This window comes from Rattus norvegicus, chromosome 5, assembly GCF_036323735.1.
Source record: "Rattus norvegicus strain BN/NHsdMcwi chromosome 5, GRCr8, whole genome shotgun sequence".
NCBI classification, from domain to species: domain Eukaryota; kingdom Metazoa; phylum Chordata; class Mammalia; order Rodentia; family Muridae; genus Rattus; species Rattus norvegicus.
In genome coordinates this window covers 43,461,531-43,481,582 of record NC_086023.1, presented here as the reverse complement: position 1 = coordinate 43,481,582, position 20,052 = coordinate 43,461,531, and the positions used below count along the sequence as shown (strand labels likewise).

General features: G+C 42.5%; 1 protein-coding gene across 5 annotated transcripts in view; it reads right to left on the bottom strand.

The window, feature by feature from the left end:
• Positions 1 to 12,471, bottom strand: part of Gpr63 (G protein-coupled receptor 63) — a 54,729-nt gene extending 42,258 nt beyond the window's left edge. Inside the window, exon 1 of one of the 5 annotated variants that reach the window (XM_006237949.5) lies at positions 12,285 to 12,471. The gene's annotated coding sequence lies outside the window, so the exon portion shown is untranslated. Of the gene's footprint in view, positions 1 to 3,284; positions 3,554 to 11,672; positions 12,090 to 12,248 lie in introns of those variants that run through there. The other 4 variants (XM_039109425.2, XM_039109424.2, XM_063287298.1 and 1 more) reach the window with 4 other exon arrangements.
• Between the last annotated feature and the right edge of the window lie 7,581 nt (positions 12,472 to 20,052).

Genomic DNA, 20,052 nt, shown 5'->3' with positions numbered 1-20,052 from the left:
GGTCCACAGAATCAACTGGCTGGGACTCATGGGACCGTGCATGCATCATGGAGTCGTAGGAGTCTGACCCAGGTCCTCTGCCTAGATGTTACGGCTGAGTAGTCTGGTGTTCTTGCGGGATTCCTAACAGTGGGAGCAGTGGCTGCCTCTGACTCTTTTGCCTACTTGTGTGGCCCTCTTCCTCCTGCTGGGTGGCCTTGTCCAGCCTTGATGTGGTGGTATGTGCCTGGTCCTACTGAAGCATGTTTGCCATGTTTGGTTGATGTCCCTGGTAGACCTCCTCTTTTCCGTGTGGTGTGGGTGAAAGAGGGGAGTTTGTGGGGAGAGACTGAGGACAGAGGAGGAAGGAGAAACTGTGGTTGGGATGTAATAAATGAGAGAATAAAAAATAAAAAGGTGCAGGGAAAAAAGAGCACAGCAGAGTAAAGGCTCAACTCTCCTGACCCAGGGATGGGCAGCCATTCCAATCACGGATGAATGGACTTCAGATTCCCTTTAAAGAGTCACTTCATTATTTTCAAGTTAGGTATACTCGTATATGGATATGTGCTCAGGAATGTGGGTGCCAGAGGCTTGGACACCTCGTGGCTGTGAGCCTCCTGACACATGTGCTGAAAGCTGGGTCTTCTGCAAAAGTGGATGGTCTCAGCTGCTGAGCCATCTCTCCAGCTCTCACCAACCATCTCCGTCTCACTACTGTGCTTGCTTTCATTGCCATTTCATAGTAAATGTGTATTGGGTAGCACAAACCCTGAGGTCTTTAGCTTCTTTCTGTTTATCTATTCCTAGCAAAAGTGGTACCCACATTGCTGTATTGTATAGGGTAAAAGAAAAAAAAAATAAATATGTTTGGCTTAGTCCATTTTGAAAGGATAGAATAGAATACCTGAGATTAATAATTTATGAAGAGACTTTATTTGGGTCATAGTTCTAGAAGTGGTTAAAAGACTCTGGGATGCCAAGTGGCCCTCATGGAACAGGAAAGAGAAGCATGATGGCTATGCCTGAGACACAGAGAGAGCGGGACATATAAACCAGCTACAGAAGGCCAAACGGGCCAGACACATGACCCAGTAGTGAAGAGCACTGGCTGTTCTTCCCACGGACCCCTAACACATGGTGCCTTCCATCTGTTTGTAACCCCAGTCCCACCGAATTCAAAGCCCTCTTCTGACCTCCAAAGACACAGCACACACACAGTCCATGCACAGGTAAAACACCTATACATGTAAAATAAAACGAATGATTTTAAAAAAGAATCTCAGAGAGAGCCTGACTCACACTTATAGAAAAAAAGACAAAACAAAAAACAAACAAAAAACGTTTTGTTTATTTTGTATTAATATGTGCATAGGTGGCTATTCTCATGGGTTAGGTGCACATGTGTGCACATGGAGACCCAAGCTGACCTCAGATGTCATCGTCAACCAAAGCAATGAACTCAGTAAAGAGCAAGCATGAAGAAGGGATGTGTCACCCTGATTAACTTTATCTGTCAACTGCTAGAGCCTGGAGTCATCTGAGCGGAAAGTTTATATCATATTGTCTTATGGAACTGTCTGCAGGAGACTGGCTTGATTACTAATTGATGTGGGATGTCACAGCCTATGGTGGGCATCTCCATTTTCGTAGGCAGGTGGTCCTGGACTATGTAAAAGCCAGTTGAGCATCAGCAAAAAAAAAAAAAAAAAAAAAAAAAAGATTGAAATTTGCAACATACATGTGCACACTCAGAGACACACAAGTAGCCATGCAAGAAACTCTTTGTGGAGATAATGTCTTTAAAAGATCTTAGAAGAACGATTTCCCTAACAAAGGAGGCAAAATGGGCTTGGGTGCTCAATTCTCCATGGCAATAATAAAAAGACGAGGATAATGGAATCATACTATGTGATATGCTGCAAGTAATTATCTATCAAAAAGGAATTTAATACCCAAAGGATCTCTCTTCAAGAAAGAAGGTAATTAAAATCATTATTATAAACAAACTCTCCCCACACACTCAGTCAGCAAAGGAAAAGTAAGGATATGTGTCAGACAAAGAAAATTCCCCAGGCAGAAGACCTGCTATGTGAGGAAGGTGAGAAAGTACAATTATAACACACAATTACATATATGTGCTGGATATTACACTGAAAAGATAATGTAAGAAAAAACAAAAGCTAACTAAGGCATTACCAAGAAATAAACTGGAGGTGGGGTTATAGACACTGCTCTTAGGAATTAGTAATTTTAATAAGGAAGGTTAGGCCTCATCAAAAATACAGCATCGGTGGATTAAACAATAGAAAATTTTCTCACATTTCTTCACTCTGGAAGCTAAAGTCCAAGATGAAAGTAGCATCAAGATCGGTTCCTTCCTAACTTGTCCAACCTTCATGTGTCCCTCAACAAAGCACTTTCAAGTGGCCTCTCCTCGAAACATGCAGAGAGGAAGGGAGATCTCTGTGTCTGGGCTTACCAGATCAGGGCTTACCAGATCAGGGCTACCAATGAAGTTCACTTAGCCTGAATTCCCCCAGGACAGGGACAATCTCCAGATACTGAGACTTAGGCCTTCATGTATACATTTGGAAGGACACAATTCAATTCCACAATTGAGGGTGAAGATACCAATGACCACAGATGAAAAAAGATGAAGATTCACAGAAAAATCATCTGGGTCATTACCGAAAGAATACAGAGCAGCCAGCCAGCACCTAAAGCTCATTTAGTAAACAAAATAATAAAAATAAAAGGGAGAATTAAATCTATCCAAAGAAGCTTAAGACAGGAATGAAGATGCAGAAAAGGCAGGGGAAAAAAAATACATGGCTATAGATCATAATTAAACCCAAACTTAACAATCTTCACTACAAATACAAAGGACTGAATTCTCCAGTGAAAAACAGATTCAGGTATATCATATAAACAAGGGACACATCCAAAACTATAACGGCACATATCCAGCCTCAATTGCAGGCAATTGGCATATAAAACCAAACACAATCTATATGGAACACTGTAGTGTTCATTAATATCAAAGGAAAAAGGTTTTTAAGTCAAATAACAGTATCAGAGACAAAGTCATCATATAGGGTAAAAAGGTTTAATTTACCACAAATAAATTTTTTAAATTTAAACTCGCATCTAGTAAGTAGCCCTCAAAAAGCAAAACATGAATTATCCAGACAAAGGTGATAAATCCACAATTAAGATCTCAGCAGTTGAGTTTTTAAACAGACGAAAAACAATACTAAACCTGAAGAGTTAAACAACACGATTAGAAACAAAGGAATGCATGCTGTTTCCACAGTGACAGTGAAACTTTTACTGAAACAGAATGCCTGCTGGAGCCCACAGCACTAACAAGCATCAAAGAACTGGTGATACAGAACAATTTGTCTCAGCAGATCTCAAACAGAATTCAACAAAAAGAGCCATACATATCCAGCACCTCCAGTCCTAAGAACTGGAACCAAAAACATAATACGTAGGACTGGAAAGATGGCTCACCGGTTAAGAGCACTGGATGATCACCCGGAGGACCCAGGTTCGATTCCCAGCACCCACATGGCAGCTCATAACCATCTACAACTCTAGTCCAAAAAACTCTGATGGCCTCTTCCTGCCTCCACGGTCACTGCACACATGTGGTACACAGACACAAGCAGCCAAAACACCCATACACATGACTAACTGACTAGGTAAATAAAAAGAAACCAGAAAAAATACTTAGAGATAGACGATTTTTTAAAAATTATTCTGATAAAGAGCTAAAATGGTGACATGAGTGGAATCTATATATAGTCGTTGAATAAAGGGAGAGCAAGGCATGCAAGCTACGTGATAGGAATAGGGCAAAAGAAACCTAAAGCCATCAAAGAGGATAAACATAGAAGTTAGAAATAAGCACATAACAGAGATGGAAGGCTGAAAGTTCAGAGAAATTATATGCTACAATATTTAAAAAGGAAAAGGAATGAAGGAGAAACACTGAGTAGCAGCGATGGGAGGGAAATGACACGAGGTACCACAGGCAGCCAGAAACTGATTTTATGATATGATGAAACATTTGGTTCTATCTTTTGAAACATAGCAATAGTGATACAAGTCTCTCCATAAAAACATAATTAAATTATAAAATTCAAAACACACACACACACACACGCACGCAAGCACACACGAATAAACTTTAGCCCAAATGACACTGATAAATTCCCAAATCTTAAAAGTGAGACCCACATAAATGTAGTTAAATTGGCATAAAGTCCCCAAGTAAACAAAAAATAAGAAATCAACTATTTTAGGATGAGGCAGTGGTAAAAATTGGTTTCAGAAAGATATTCTGTACTTTTCCATAAAGGCTGAGTCGCCTCATGAAAAGAAATGTACCTGTTCAATCCGTGTGTGTCTATTACATCCATGCCAACACACTGAGACCCGGCTGTGGCTTGGATATAAGTGCCGCCCCCAGCATCCATGTGTTACAGGTTGGTCAACAGCTAGTGGATCGATCACTCAGAGACTAGTGGACCTTAGTGGATCTTAAGAGCTAGCACCGAATCAGTGGGAAAAGGCGCTGATGCAGTCACATCTTTATGACTTTACCTGGGGGTACTGAAAACTCTGCAGATGAGACCTAGTTGGGAGAAGTAGGTCACTGGGATACTGTCCTTAGAGACTTTATCTTTTTGCTGGTCTCTGCCACTTTGTTTCCTGACTTTCATGAGGTGAATTCACCTCTTCCTCCACAGGCTCATTATACCATAAGATAATCTTCACCTTAGTCCCAAAGAAACAGAGACAACTGACCTTAGACTACAACTCCTGAGACCATGAGCAAAAATAAAGCTTTCTAGCATTAGGCCATTTTTATTAGGTCAGTGTCCCAGCAACAGAATACAAACTAATACAAACACAGGATTTTTTTTTTGTTTTGTTCTGTTTTTTGTGGGTTTTGTTTCAATATTAAAGAAAAAGAGAAATGATATTCAGCTAAGCAAAAAACTTGATATTAAGTATAAAATCAAAGTAAACCACCAGCTTGGAAGAAAACAGTAAACTAAGCTTGACTTAGACAAAGAAATGAGCCCCTGGGGTTGGGGTATGAGGAAACTAGTCCAGAAAATGTGAGAGAGGGCATGGGGTGGGGGAGGGAGAGAGGGAGAGAGGGAGAGAGAGGGAGAGAGAGAGAGAGAAAGAGATCCCCACAGCTGGTGCTAAATTCTACAAATAAAGAATGGGCACGGAGACCACTCCATGATGCACTTGAGAGTCATGTTGGATGGTTAAAGATAACTTCAGTTCTGAACACGAGGCAGACTCACACATGTTCTTTTCCTGTCGATGCCCACTTTGCATCTCCCGTTCTGTTACTGAAATAGCACATTTTACAGACAATCGGCATGACCCGTATCTGGTTTTAAAGATAACTTCTGGCTAAGAAATCATTTTATATTAAGGACAGAAGAAAGAACGATCAATACAAGCATATGGATAAAATATGGACCCACATGTGCAGATGCAACTCGAAGCTAAGTTCTGTGCATTTTAAACCTTACAAATTTATCATCAAGGTTAAGGGTATAAGAGCTGGTATCATAGGTAAGAAAAGCATCTTTAAGTTTTAAGCATGACTATAATAAGCAATATTCATTAAATACCTGGGCAGTTATATATGCTGCAAAGTGTATATATCTCTGCAAAGTGCAGAGAACAAGCATAAATATAGGAGACTGAAATTGCAAAGAGAAAAATACTCTCACCACACATTGTCATCTGCTGTATTTCCTTACATGCAAATTACAGCTGTGGCTCGGATTAAGGCTAAATCTCTGTGAACATCTGGGATTATTTCATTTAGAGAAAGTGTTAATGAGAACACCCTTGAAATTCTGACTTGAAGGAAAGCAGAACCTATAGAGGAAAAAGAAAGAGATGCTAATGGATGACTAGACTTTTCCATTAGGAATAACAAACTACCCTCAGGCCAATGTCTTTATTTCTCCCACAGAACTCTGCAGTTAGGATATTATTTGATGTAAATAGTCATAGATGAGTATAAAATTGAGTTATAAAAAGCTTCTCCCTGCCCTACAGTAGCAGAGGAAGAGGAGGAAGAGGAAAGGGAGGAGGAGGAAGAGGAGAAGGAAGGGAAGAAGGAAGAAGGGGGGAGGAAGGGGAGGAGGAAGGAGAGAAGAAGGGGAGGAGGAAGGAGAGAAGAAGGGGAGGAGGAAGGAGAGGAGGAGGAAGGGGAGGAAAAAGAAGGGGAGGAGGATGAAGGGAAGGAAGAGGGAGGGGAGGAGGAAGGAGAGGAGGAAGGGGAGAAGAAGGAAGGGGAGGAGGAAGAAGGAGAGGAGGAAGGGGAGGAGGAAGAAGGGGAGGAGGAAGAAGGGGAGGAGGAAGGGGAGGAGGAATGGGAGGAGGAAGGGGAGGAGGAAGAAGGGGAGGAGAAAGAAGGGGAGGAAGAAGGGGAGGAGGAATGGGAGGAGGAAGGGGAGGAGGAAGGGGAGGAGGAAGAAGGGGAGGAGAAAGAAGGGGAGGAAGAAGGGGAGGAGAAAGAAGGGGAGGAGGAATGGGAGGAGGAAGGGGAGGAGGAAGAAGGGGAGGAGGAAGAAGGGGAGGAAGAAGGGGAGGAGGAAGGGGAGGAGGAGGAAGGGGAGGAGGAAGGGGAGGAAGAGGAAGGGGAGGAGGAGGAAGGAGAGGAGGAGGAAGGAGAGGAGGAGGAAAGCTGGCAGCAACAACAGTGATGTCTCCCTGTCAGTTATTATCACACATATGCAATAAATCATAATGTATCCATAGAAAACACTATTCAACACATCAGTGTTGCACGTCATTTCATGACCTGGAAAGAGACAACAGAGCAATATATAAAATTAGAAAGTGAACTACTGTCCATGTGCATATGAAATATACAATAAAATGCTGACAGTAATCATCTCAGCATAGTTCTCTTTGCTTATCTGGATAGGTTTGTCTATACTGCACACATAGCATTTCTAGGATGAGAAAATCTATTACTGTGTGAGAATGAAGAATAGGGAGCCAAAGCCTTAAACACAGATATACATAAAATAAACAGAGGGAAGACATTATCAACGGCATTTCAGCTTTAAGTGGGGGCAGAGTTACCCAACTCATAGAAAATGGGAAAACCTTGAGTTCAAAACTGGTGATAAATATATCACGGGGGAAGGAGACAATGCAAAGAAGGTAAGCAAGTACTGAGGCAATGAGCTGAAAAAATCAGGAATGGATTCTTGCTAGTATTTGACCCTGAAACTTGAAATTGTCTAGGTTTGTGTGGGTTTATTCAAAATGGAGCAAGTTGAACCCATCCCTTGCCAACAAGTAAAACAATGTTAAGAATGGATTGTACTGAAACCCTTCCCTCTGGAAGGCAGGGGGTCACATGACCTTTCCTACCCCACTCCCCTTTGTACCCAGCATCCTTCCCGGACCAGCAGAGAGCAAAGAACTCACAGCAGATTCCTTCAGCCTAGATACAGAACCAAAATACCAGCAAACAAGTTATTTGATTCTTAGGTAATTTCCAGTCAAATCCCTAATTCTCATCCAAATTTGGGCATTTTGAAACCCCTACTAATGCTCTTTCTCTAAAATCTCCTAGGCTATTGGTTTTTTGTTTGTTTGTTTTGCTTTGTTTTGTTTTTTGTTTTTTTTTTTAAGTAGCATATAACATATAACAAGAGCTGGAGAGATGGCTCAGCGGTTAAGAGCACTGACTGTGTTCAATTCCCAGCAAGCACATGGTGGCTCACAACCATCTGTAATGGGATCTGATGCCCTCTTCTGGTGTGTCTGAACACAGCTACAGTGTACTCAATAAATAAATCTTAAGAAAGGAAGAAAGAAAGAAAGAAAGAGAGAGAGAGAGAGAGAGAGAGAGAGAGAGAGAGAGAGAAAGATAGATAGATAGATAGATAGATAGATAGATAGATAGATAGATAGATAGATAGATAAAACAAGGACACAGGCTCCACTATGTTCATAGCTCCCTTATTTATAATAGCCAGAAGCTGGAAAGAACACAGATGTCTTTCAACAGAGGAACAGACAAAGAAAATGTGGTACATCTACACAACGGAGTACTACTCAGCTATCAAAAACAACGACTTCATGAAATTCTTGGGCAAATGGATGGAACTAGAAAATATCCTGAGTGAGATAACCTAGTCACAAAAGAACACAGATTGTATGCACTCACTGGTAAGTGGATAATTAGCCCAAAAGCTCGGAATACCCAAGATACAATTCATAGATCACATGAAGCTCAAGAAGAAGGAAGACCAAAGCATGACTGCTTCAGTCCTTCTTAGAAGGGGAAACAAAATACTCAAGGGAGGAAATAAGGATACAAAGTGTGGAGCAGAGACTGAAGGAAAGGCCATCCAGAGACTGCCCCACCTGGGGATCCAGCCCATATACAAACACCAAACCCAGACACTACTGCAGATGCCAAGAAGTGCTTGCTGGCAGGAGCCTGATATAGCTGTCTCCTGAGAAGCTCTGCCAGAGTCTAACAAAAATACAGAGGCTAACGCTTGCAGCCAACCATTGGACTGAGCAGGAGTCCCCAATGGAGGAGTTGGAAAAAGGACTAAAGGAGCTGAAGGAGTTTGTAACCTTATGGTTACAGCCCCCAACAGAACTCCCAGGGAATAAACCACCAACCAAAGAGTCCACCTGGAGGGACCCATGGCTCCAGCCCCATATGTAGCAGAGGATGGCCTTGTTGGGCATTAATGGGAGGAGAGACCCTTGGCTCAGTGCCCCAGTGTAGGGAAATATCAGTGTGGGGAGGTGGGAAGGGGTGGTTGGTTGGGGAGGGAGGACAGGATAGGTTTCCAGAGGAGAAATGGGAAGGGGGATAACATTTGAAATGTAAATAAATAAAATATCCAATAAAACAAGAAAGTAGGACAACAAGGGATGTCTCCCTTTGTTAGGTAGGTAAGCACTACAACGCAGAATGATGGCCGTCTTTTCTGCACCAATCTCCCCAAGAAGGATTCCTCCTTCCTAAAGACTGAGCTCATCTAGTCCAATGCAAAAAGTTACCCAAGAAGCTTTGGCCAAAACTCCCCAAATGGTATGTAAACACGTGACTAAAATAATAAGGGTTTCAGCTGGAAATTACCTAAGAACTAATCAGCATGTAGGTCAGGTGACTGATACAGGATCTGACTGGGTATCTTCTTAATCTCGGTGGAGCCTAGGCATACTTCCTTTTGCATTGCTTATTAAATGAAATGCTAAGAACAATAGTGTCATTATCAATTCAACTAGAGACCAATAGTCAACTGAACATATACCACATTTCCCCGCCCCCATAACCTTCGAGCTGAATTAAAATCCCACCTAGATGCTCCTTCCATTTGCAGTGATCATGAGTAAACTTTTCAGCATCCTAGAGTTTTTTTTATTCTTTAGATTATTAAAACTTCTGTCAAACAGAAAGACACACAAATTATACTTGCCCATTTTTGTCCATATTGATCGATGTAGAGGCAAAAGGCATTTTATCCTACGTGCCAAGCTCAAAGACAGAAACAGCTTGTCGTCCACTTGAGAAACCATTTTTAACAAGCATGGCCTGCCGCATCATGCCAACTAAACACTAAAGCATGCTGGGCTGCCCACACTGCAAATTATGTGGGATGCTCCCCGTGTTTCGTGGTTGCAAGAGTACTGATTTTGTTTCTCATCCAGTTCAAATTAAAAGACACATCTAACCTTACACAGAAGTTTCCCAAGTATTCAAACTGACAAAAATCCCATCATCTTAAAGAAAGGGGGGGCTATTATTTCCTACTTAAACACTTCAAATGTGATTTTTTTTTAAGTTAAAGAGACATGATGTAAATTTTGAGAAACTTCTTAATGTATTCCAAGAGAACAGTAAGCACTCACCCCAATCTCTGTTGTCAAAAGCAGAGGGGAGGAGGTTTTGAGGAGGACCACTTGCAACAATGTAAAGAACATGTATGGCAAAAGCAAATTGCAAACATATTTCACAAATAGCTAGCAAATTAAAGCAATAATAAAAACCACTCTAATGGGTTACTGGCTCCATCTCTAAATGCCTCAGCAGCAGATGTGGAAAGTGACTGAGCACTGTTCCAAAGGAAGATGATCTTGCTACCCTTAACAATGATTGCAGCACTGGATTCTGGGTACTGTTTACTGAACCATCAGTGGGCCCCTCTCAAAGCAGACAACCAAGACCATCAACACTGAAGAGTTCTCACAGAGGGGAACAATGAACTTTCCTTAGGAAAGTTACTGAAATCAACTTTCCTAAGTTGTAAAGTTGAGAAGAATCACGAGAGGTCATTTCTGATGTGTGAAAAACTAAGGTTTAATCTATTGATTCACCTACTAACGGTAAAATTTTTTGAAGCTGAGAAAAGAGCCTGATTGAATCACCCAGTGGTAGGATTGCTTTGATAGATAAATGTGTGTTTAAGATCTTTGGTAGATGGCATGATAGTCCAAGCTTTGTAAGAGCTGAAGTGTTTGTTAGAAAGCAGTATTCCTTAACTAAAACGTTCAAAGACAACAAACCCTCGCAAGAACAGTTTTTACCTTCTAACCATTTAGATCTGCTATTCTTAGTGAACAGGCATTACTGTGTCCCTGAATGATTTCCCTGTGACAGGTGACAGAGATACATGACAGATACATGTATGACATGTGTGACATCATACCTACATAAAGCCATGTGCATATTCCTGAGTACAGAGTACAGAGAAAGGGTCTCAAAAATATATGTCCCAAGTCAAGTATACCTATATAATCTCAGAGAAGACACACTGATCAGAACTCTGCCACAACCACCTTAGAACATCAAACTCTTACCAACTTGCCAGAAGTACAACCAACTTAAAGGACAATTGCAACCAGAGCTAGGATTTTAAGTATGAGACTTCTGAGCAAAAATTTTTTACAAGAATGTTGACAGAAAATTACCAGAAAATATGTAAAGAGTTGTTTTAATCATCAGTTCTGATATGTACATATATATAGATAGATCGAGAGAGAGATGCATGTACACATACACACACATACATATATAGAGATAGATGCATGTACACATATATACAAATATATGTATGTACATATATTGACAAAACTATATTCCACGACAAAAATGTTCCATTTGTTTTACAGTATTAATGGCTATTCTGTTATTTCAAAACTTCCATGGTACCAATGAGGCATTTCCTTAGTTATCCTGACTAAGTATTTGAGTAGCAAGTATCTTTCTTCCACATATATGAAGCATACGCCTAACAACTTACTCTGAACACTTCAGGATTTAAGGGCGAGAGTTTGGATACAATTGTTCCAAGTGAACAAAATGATACAATCAACGGTGTTACTAAAATGTGGGCTATGTGATACTGTGTATTACAGCACAGAACTCTTTATCAGCACTTTTGACTTCCAGCCTTCACCAGATGACCAGGCTAACTGGAGAACACAGAATACATGAACCGAAAGGTGAGCATGTGTGGCTTTCTTCACACATGGGACACATGGAGAAAGACCATCCCTGTAGTACATGAACTTTTGTAGGCTCTATCAAATGATTACTTACCTCCTCCAAGGGTAAAACTGTCTGAAGTAAAGTAATATTATGCAATAAACCAAGTATTGCTTACCATTCTTAGAAATATATTACTTTTAAAATCCTTAAGAAGTTGGAGCACTCTTAATCTAAGACGTGATGAAAAGCAAACTTGTCGATAAACAAAGAAATTCCTGTTTTAAAAGGATGCCGCTAAACCTCACCCCTACCTCATGGGGAGGGGGGTGCGTTCTAACGACAAAACCTGTATTTCCTAAGTATTCCAGACAATCCAAATATTTCACCAAAAACTAAATGATCACTTTTGAAAACTGGATCAGCCCCGGAGGTTGTGATTTTTCATAAAGCTGCACTGCTGAGCTTTTTTAAACACCCGGGCGATCATGCTGAGTCTCAGCCCAGAGTGAAAAGCCCAGGGCGGGAAAGTTCCCGAGGGTCCCAGCCCTCCGCGAGGCTCTGCTCCGCGGGGCCCGGGCTGGAGCGCCGGGGATCTAGGAGGCCCGAAGCAGCGCGGGGCGTCCGGTAGCCCGGAGAAGCCGCGGCCGTGCCATGAACCTCTCCCGGGTGCCGGCTGCCGAGCCAGCCGCTTCCTGCCGCGGAGACCCGGAGAGCCGCGCTCCGCGCCACCCGCCCGCTCGCCCGCCGGTACCCAGGATGCGCTCGCCTGCCCCGGACGCGCTCACACCTCGCACAAAAGGCGCCGCGGCGATAGAGCCGGGAGTTGGTGACCGCTGCCTCCCGGAACTTTGCGGACATCGCACCGCAGCTCCGCAGCTCCGAGCCCCCAGCGCAGGAGGAGGCCGAGGAGGCGGCGGCGGAGAGTCGGGGCATCGCCCGGCAGTGCCTCCGCCTTGCCGGCTGCCGGCGGCTCCCGCCTCCGGTTAACCAGCGCTCGCTCTTAAAGGCGCCCGCTGCTGGTTAGGCCGCGAGGTAGGAAAGAGGAGAGGAGTGAGGTGGAGGCAAAGAAAGAGGGAGGGGGCAGCACAGACAAAATCCCAGGAGCCTTCTGATGTCTAAACTTGACTCCTCCTGCTCCAGGTCCCCGGGTCACCTCACCCCACGCACCTGGGTAAAAAAAAACGATCTAAGGGAGTAGGTGCTCAGACCATACATCCAGGTTGCTTAGCTACTGCTGGCTAGCCAGGAAACCTCACTTTTGCTTGAACTGCCAACACCCCTGTTAAGGTCTTGATCCTAACACCCCATCACCCCGCCACACTTACCATTGAGCTAAAATAGGTGCCCAGTGGAACAGTGCTTCCCTCCGCTGATGGTGCAGCCTCCCGGGTGGTTCTTCATTACCCACACTGTGGTGAGGGTCTCATTCGGAGCACTTCAAATTGAAGACCAGCTTGGACTCCTACCTGGACCGCTGAAGGAGTCTTGAAGTGCAGTAGCAGACATGCCTTGCTCTGACCCATGCTCTGTTCTTAACCAATCACCACTTGCAAGGTGGCTTCCAACTGGATTACTAGAACCTCTGGCATTCATGATCACCACACTGGACTCAGGAAGACCCTGAAGGAAAGATACCATCATCAAATCTCAGTAATGGTGCTTTTGAAATGTTGCTTCCAAGTGATAAACGATACTATTTTCCAAACCATCCTCAACATTCGTGGGCAGAGTTGAGGGCCCAGGAGGCTCAGAGCAGCAGCAGTTGCCCTGAGTCCACAGAGACCAGCCTGAGGGACCATTCACCAAATCTGCTCTTCTGTCTGTAGCTTTCGATCCTTGCTTCTCAGTCCTGAGGGGCCTCTCTCACAGAGGTGGAAAGGAAGAAATTAGGTAATGTCCTGCCTGGACTCCAAACCATGAGTCCCAGCAAAGGACTCTGAAGGTGGGTGTGACATTTTCTAATTCAAAGGAGCTTTCATCTTTTAGCCCTTGCTTCAGTCCACTTGGTTCTTAGCCTCAGGCCACTGTAGAGTGCAGGACTGCTTTGCAAGAGGTAGGAGCAAGTAAGCTCCAGGCTTTGGGAAAAAGAAAGGGGAGTGGGGAAGAGGGGAGGGTAGAGGAGGGGAGGAGAAGAGAGGAGGGGAGGGGAGGAGAGGAGAGGGGAGGGGAGAGGGGAGATGAGGGGAGGGGAGGGGAGAGGAGAGGAGAGGAGAAACAAGGAAAGCTAGTATTCAGTAGGAGTGAAGAGAACCCATCGTAAAGCAGTCAGTTTGGTTGGATCTAATAACCAGGACCTAATGGGAAAGGACTTAAGAAAACCTCTCATAATAGGTGTGGAATTTATTGGCTCATATATTTATGAAAACAAATAAATGACCTAGCCACCCCCCCAAAAATCTTTAAATTTCCTTTTTAAAATGTTTTCCCCTGGACACTTAAAGACCGTTTCTCTCCACATTTTGCCTGTGTTTCCCTTGTTTGTACTGATTCTGTTTTCTCTAAGCAGGATCAAGAGCTGTAACTGCAAATGTACCTCCACCCTCCTTAACATGAGACGTCTTCAGCAAGCCAGCAGGCCAAGGAGCACTGGACCAATGGAATTCTGTGCTTGACATTTTATTTGATTTTTCCCTTAACCTTTGCCAGCATATATGCCAACCTATACTCATTGTTGGGCCTTCTATTTTTATGTCATCAATTTCACCACATACCACTCTATAGGAGTTTTTGGCGAGTCATTAACTGGGAAAAAATGTGGTTCACAAAACTGTCACGTTTTCAGTGTCCCAAGGACTCAGGGCCCAACTTCGTTTTCATGCCTTAATAATTATTCTGTCTTTTGAGAGCTAGAATGGAGACGTTGCTGTTTTCCTACCCAAAATGCCAGCTTTCCCACTGGGGAGATAGCTCAGAGGGTAAAAGTGATTGCCACCCAAGTCGAATGACCTGAGTTTGACCTCCAGGATGATGGGAGAACTAACTCCCCAGAATGGCTCTTTGAGCACCGCACAGATGCCTCGTCTAGAATGAACCCACACTCACACGCGGAGAACGTAATGAAGTTAAACTATGTTAGCTTCCACTTGTTTCTTCTCATACAGCAAACGTTCTAATTGTCACAGATCTAAACCACACTTTTCTTTCCACTTGTAAATGTTATAGAATGCCTTACACGCCGTATCTATAGCTCTAGAAGAGACTTTAGAACACCCTAAAACTTCCCTTTCACTGAAGAAATAAAGAAATGAAGTCACAACATCTGACTTGCTGAAGCCACACAGCTGTTCTCGGCGGCATCCGTTATGTGCCTACTTCTAGATGCACAGAAACAGTGATGGAGAATGAGGCCACAATCCTCGTGAAAGTAAATTTAGCTGAGGAGAGATGGCCCTCCGATGCAAAAAACAATCTCAAGGCATCACAGTGTTATCATATAATTCAGTGTAAAATCAAATGATGAGGGGAAATGACTCCATTCCAATCGAACGTTAATTGTTAACGTGAATTCCAATTGTTAGCCAGGCATGGCAGGACGAGTCCAGAGTTCCAGCAATAGAGAGCAGAAAAGGAGGGCCCCTGGAGCTTGTCAGTGAGTCAGTCTAAGGGAATCAGTGAGCTCCAGGTCCAATAGGATAACCTATCCCAAAAATATGGTGGAGAGTGACTGAGTCCTGACGTGACCTCTGGCCTCCACATGCACACATGTGCACACACTAAGACACACTCACACACATATGATAAGAATAGGCCTCAAAATAAGCACCAGAGATGGGAGTCCTCTTGAAAGTGCTTTTTGTTTCTTTAAGGAAGTGATTCCATAGCCTTTTAAGACATACAGAGACAAGAAGCGCCCAAGTGAGTGCATAAAAGCCTTGGTGGGGGAAAAGCTTTTACGTTTTGTTGGAATAGAAAAGAGCCCTGGATTCTCATGGCTTAGAAAAATGCCTCCCGGTATCACCTCGCTACATATAAACCACTTTCATTTTCTCTGTGTTGGAGGGAGGGCACAGACTAGGGATCTCACCTAGTATCCATACTAAGCAAGTGCTCTACCACAAGGCTAAACACCTAGACTCTACCATCATTGTTTTAATTAGACAAAGTAAAAACCTGTGGACTCCATAAAATATTTACTAATTTTTAAATACTATTTGTCAGTACTTCCTGTCACGAACGTTTGGAGTGATGTAAGTGCTGTTTTATTTTCAGTCATGTTCAAAGTAAGTTCCAAAGCCTTGTTTCTGAAGCCCAACAGACTAGATTTGAAACTACCTTTCTGGCAAGATATTAAGCAAATCGTCTCTCTAAAAATCAGTTTCTTGCTAGGCAAGGCAGTACATTGCTTTTGTCCTGACAATCAGAGGGCTAATGGAGGAGGATCATGAATTCTAGGACAGCTGGAGCAACATACCAGGTCCCTGTCTCAAGGAAGGAGAAGAAAACAATCTCCATATGTACCCAAGGTTTGTAGCATAGGCAGGTACACGTGGTAAGGCTATAAATGCTTGTTCTAATTTGCTAGCTAAATTGAAATCTGTCAGCACGAACTACACAGTAGAATCACCTGAAAGCTTGCTAAAAAATAGCACCTGGGGCCCGCCCTCGGTGAAGCCAGACGGAAATGAAACAGGAGCTCCTTGGTGATTCTGCTTCACCATGGCTGAGAGCCCTGGGCTGCCCACACTGCAGGATTCATCTAGAGCTGAGGAGCATGATCGTATATGTGCTCTTCTCAACTGAGGTGCAGACGGCATGTCGTTTGTCTCAGTCAGCATCAGGGCCTGAATCCTAAGTCATAATCCCTCTGTGCCTTTCTGCATGTACGGTTGATGGGCAGTTATCGGCACAAAGGAGCATCAGGAGGAGTTAAACGGGAAGAAACCACCACCAGAGAGTTCCTCAGGAAGAGGACTAGAAGCAAGAAGCAAGTGGTTTTGGAAATCCATTCCACGAATAATTTAAAAAAATCATTCATTAAACTTTAGCTATTTGGATTCTGACATTAATATGTTTACATACATACACACACATACACACACATACACATACATACACACAATCTTATTGCCCCTTCTAAATATAGTAGTGATGTACTTATTCGAAATTGTGTTAATATTAATTCCTCTTAACTGTGCATAACTGTATTAGTTACTTTTCTGTTGCTGTGCTAAAACACCTTGACCAGAAACAATTTAAGCAATTTTTGGTGGTGAGGAGGGGGCTGTGGATTCAGAGCGAGAGCCCATGTTGCAGCAGAAAGCTGACAGTCCACAGCTCACCTGCAGAGCAAAAACGGAGAGGGCAAACTGGAATTGAGCTGAGGCTGTAAACTCCCAAATTCCATCCCTCGTGATGTACTTCCTCCAGAAAGGCAGCACCTCCTAAAATTCTGGAACCCTCCCAGACAGTACTCACTGGAGACGTGTATTCAAATATATGAGCCTATGAGAGACAGTGGATCTGCCCCAGCCCGCTAGGCCAGTCTCCACAGATCAAAGGAAATAGCAAATATCTGAGTGAGGTAACCAGAGGACTCAATAGATTTGTGCTCAAGGCTAGTACAAAGAAGCCACTTCTTATTTTTATTATTAAAGCAAGCAAAATAGGAGGTGATGTTTATAGTGTAATTGAATACAAGTACAGCTTGGAATACACCTGGTGTCATATCTTAACATCTTGGCCTTGTGAAAAAGAACCAAGAATATTCTTCCCACAGAGATAATGAGGACGTGCCAGGAAATTCCCTTTGTGCCCTTGCTTTCAGGTGAATCTGTTTATCATAGTTTATGCAATTCTTTCTAGAAGGCCACCTCGTGGGAAGAACATTCTTCACTTGGTCCATCCATAGTTCACAGTAAATTGAAGCTTTTTGACATGGGTTCCCACAAGAGACAGTCAATCCACCACACTAACTCACAATCTGTTTGCATTCAATTAGGAAAAATTCGATCTAATACAATTTATCTAAAAGGCCTTAATCTAGAACCACTAGTATTTGCCTAGTAAATTTGTCCGTGAAAATCCAGACTGAGCTGATCTTTGGTTCGGAAAGATAGTAGCAACATAACTTTGGATATTGCTAAAGAGATATAACTGTGAAAAATGAGGGAGAAAAAATGTAAGTCCACTTGATGAACCAGCCCATGTCCATCTTAGGCTTAAAAACCATTTTTACAGTAAAGACAAACTAGATTCATTCCTGCTTATGATAAAACCTCTGTTTTTCAAGGATTGGGCTACCATCTGTAACCCTAACTACAAATGTTTCTGTGCTGCCTGTTCCAGGAAACAGCAACAACATCTTTGTTTCAAAAAGTTATTATGATCATTTTGCAACCATGACCATCTTACAACCCTACCTTTGCTTCAAAGGGTTATTATGGCTACCTTGTTATGACTTTCTTGTTATAGTCTGCTTCAGTAACCCCACCCATTTTCATGCCAAACTCACTATTTGGAAATCCCCCACCTCTGAGCTATAAAAGCCTTTATCTTCCTCATGCCTGATTCTAGTTTTCTGAACCCCCACCTTTGAGGGAGACAGTCACGTAAATAAATAGAAAAAGCTTGCTTTAACTAATTGTTTATTTTAATATAGCCACGATGATTTGGGTCAGTAGTCTTTCTCCTCAAATATTTGGAATTAACCCAATAACAAGTTTTATGTATTTTATAACTAACAAAATCTAAAGTCCATGTTGGGGGTCTTCTTAGCAACTGAATCTGCATCTAATCCAAAAAGATAAGGGATCAAGTTAAAACAACCTAGGGCAGTCAATCAAGTGCAAGGTGAAAGTACGAACTTTAGATCTCCAACCAAATCAATGATATAAATAAAAGAAATCACACTGTAAAAGAATTAAAAGTCATTTAAGAATTATAATTAAATTCGACATTTAAAACCCAGTGTTCTGTTATGAACACCCCGAGGACTGGGAGTTAGACAGATTCCCTGGTAGGCAGACAAACAGGGAAAGAGCATGATTATGTATCCAGATGGCTGGCTTCTTGTTAGCCCTCCAGATCTCAGACAACAGACTGGCAACTTAAAAACAAAAGCCTTTGGGATTTTTCTTCCACCAATAGGCCCCCTGCTGATGGAGGGCCTCAACAAGTTTGAGGCTGGATTAGGATGTGTTTGCAGATATGGGCCAATCAGCCATCCTATCTTTCTTCAAGGTGTAGAAGTTAGAGGTAGAAGATTCTTCTTAGACAAATACAGAAAACAAAAAACGAACCAAGAACAAAAACAAACAAGTAAACAAAAGCAGCCTTGGATAGATGAAGTTTCAGCTTTTTCTCCATGTATAGCATGCATCCCTGTGTCTCCTCACTCCATAAAAGCTTTTCTTCTTCCAATCCTGTCTGCTGTTGTCTGTAGTGTTTAAAACTTCTCCACTGCTTCCTGTTGTGCTTGAGACTGTTTTGTGCCTTTTACTTCTTTTAACTGGCACAGAAAACAAAGCTGAGTAACATTTGTGGGGTGGAGGAAGTGATGTTTAAGCTCTGTCCAGGGAGTGGTACTAGTAAGAGGTGTGACCTTGTTGGAGTGGGTGTGTCACAGTGGGGATGGACTCAAGACCCTCAACCTAGCTGCCTGCCTGGAAGCCAGTCTTCCACTAGCATCCTTCAGATGAAGATGTAGAACTCTCAGCTCCTTCTGCATCATGGCTGCCTAGAAGCTGCCATGCTCCCACCTTGAAGATAATTGACTGAACCTCTGAACCTGTAAGCCAGTCCCAATTAAATGTCCTTTATAAGATTTGCCTTGGTCATGATGTCTGTTCACAGCAGTAAAACCCTAACTAAGAAATAATAAGAAAATGGTTTCCTCATCAAATCAATGACAAATTTTAAAAAAGACATTTAAAAAAAAGACATTTAAGAATTATGATAATCAAGGGCAGCATGTAAACCTTGCGTTCTACTTTGAACAAACTTTAAAGTCCACTGTGGGCCCCCAAAGTGTGCTTTTTTGTTTTATTTTTTGTTTTTTAAATCAACTGTGAGGTCCAACACAGGCAGAACAAAGGACAATGACCTAAACGAAAGGATTCTTGCCTAGTAAGCAGGAGTAAACAGAAGCTTAAATTCAGCATTCCTTAGAATCTTGGGCAAGATTATCCAGTTCCCTGTCAATCAGGACAGTCCCTATCACTAAAGACCCTCCCCCTGCTGATTATCCTAAAAGATTCACTCACGTTTTGCAATTGCCCTTCTCTCTGTCTCCTAGAGAGATAGGTTTGAAAGTACATGGTCCAGCTTGGTGGTTTCACTGAATCCTCACTTACAGAAACCATCTGTGCAAAGAAGCTTTGAAACAACCAAAAAACTTAGATCATGGACCATGGATTGGCTATGATAAATGAATCATTGTGTTAGACATCATAATTGCATGTCAGTTATATACTTAGCAAAATGGGATCATAAGAGCATACTGGAGGATTTATAGCCCTGCAAAAGAGTGAAAAGGAAATAAACTAGAAAATAATTTCTAAGTTTCGAAGCTGCCATGCAGGGGGCGGGGGTAAGTAAATGCAAGGTTCTCACTCTGT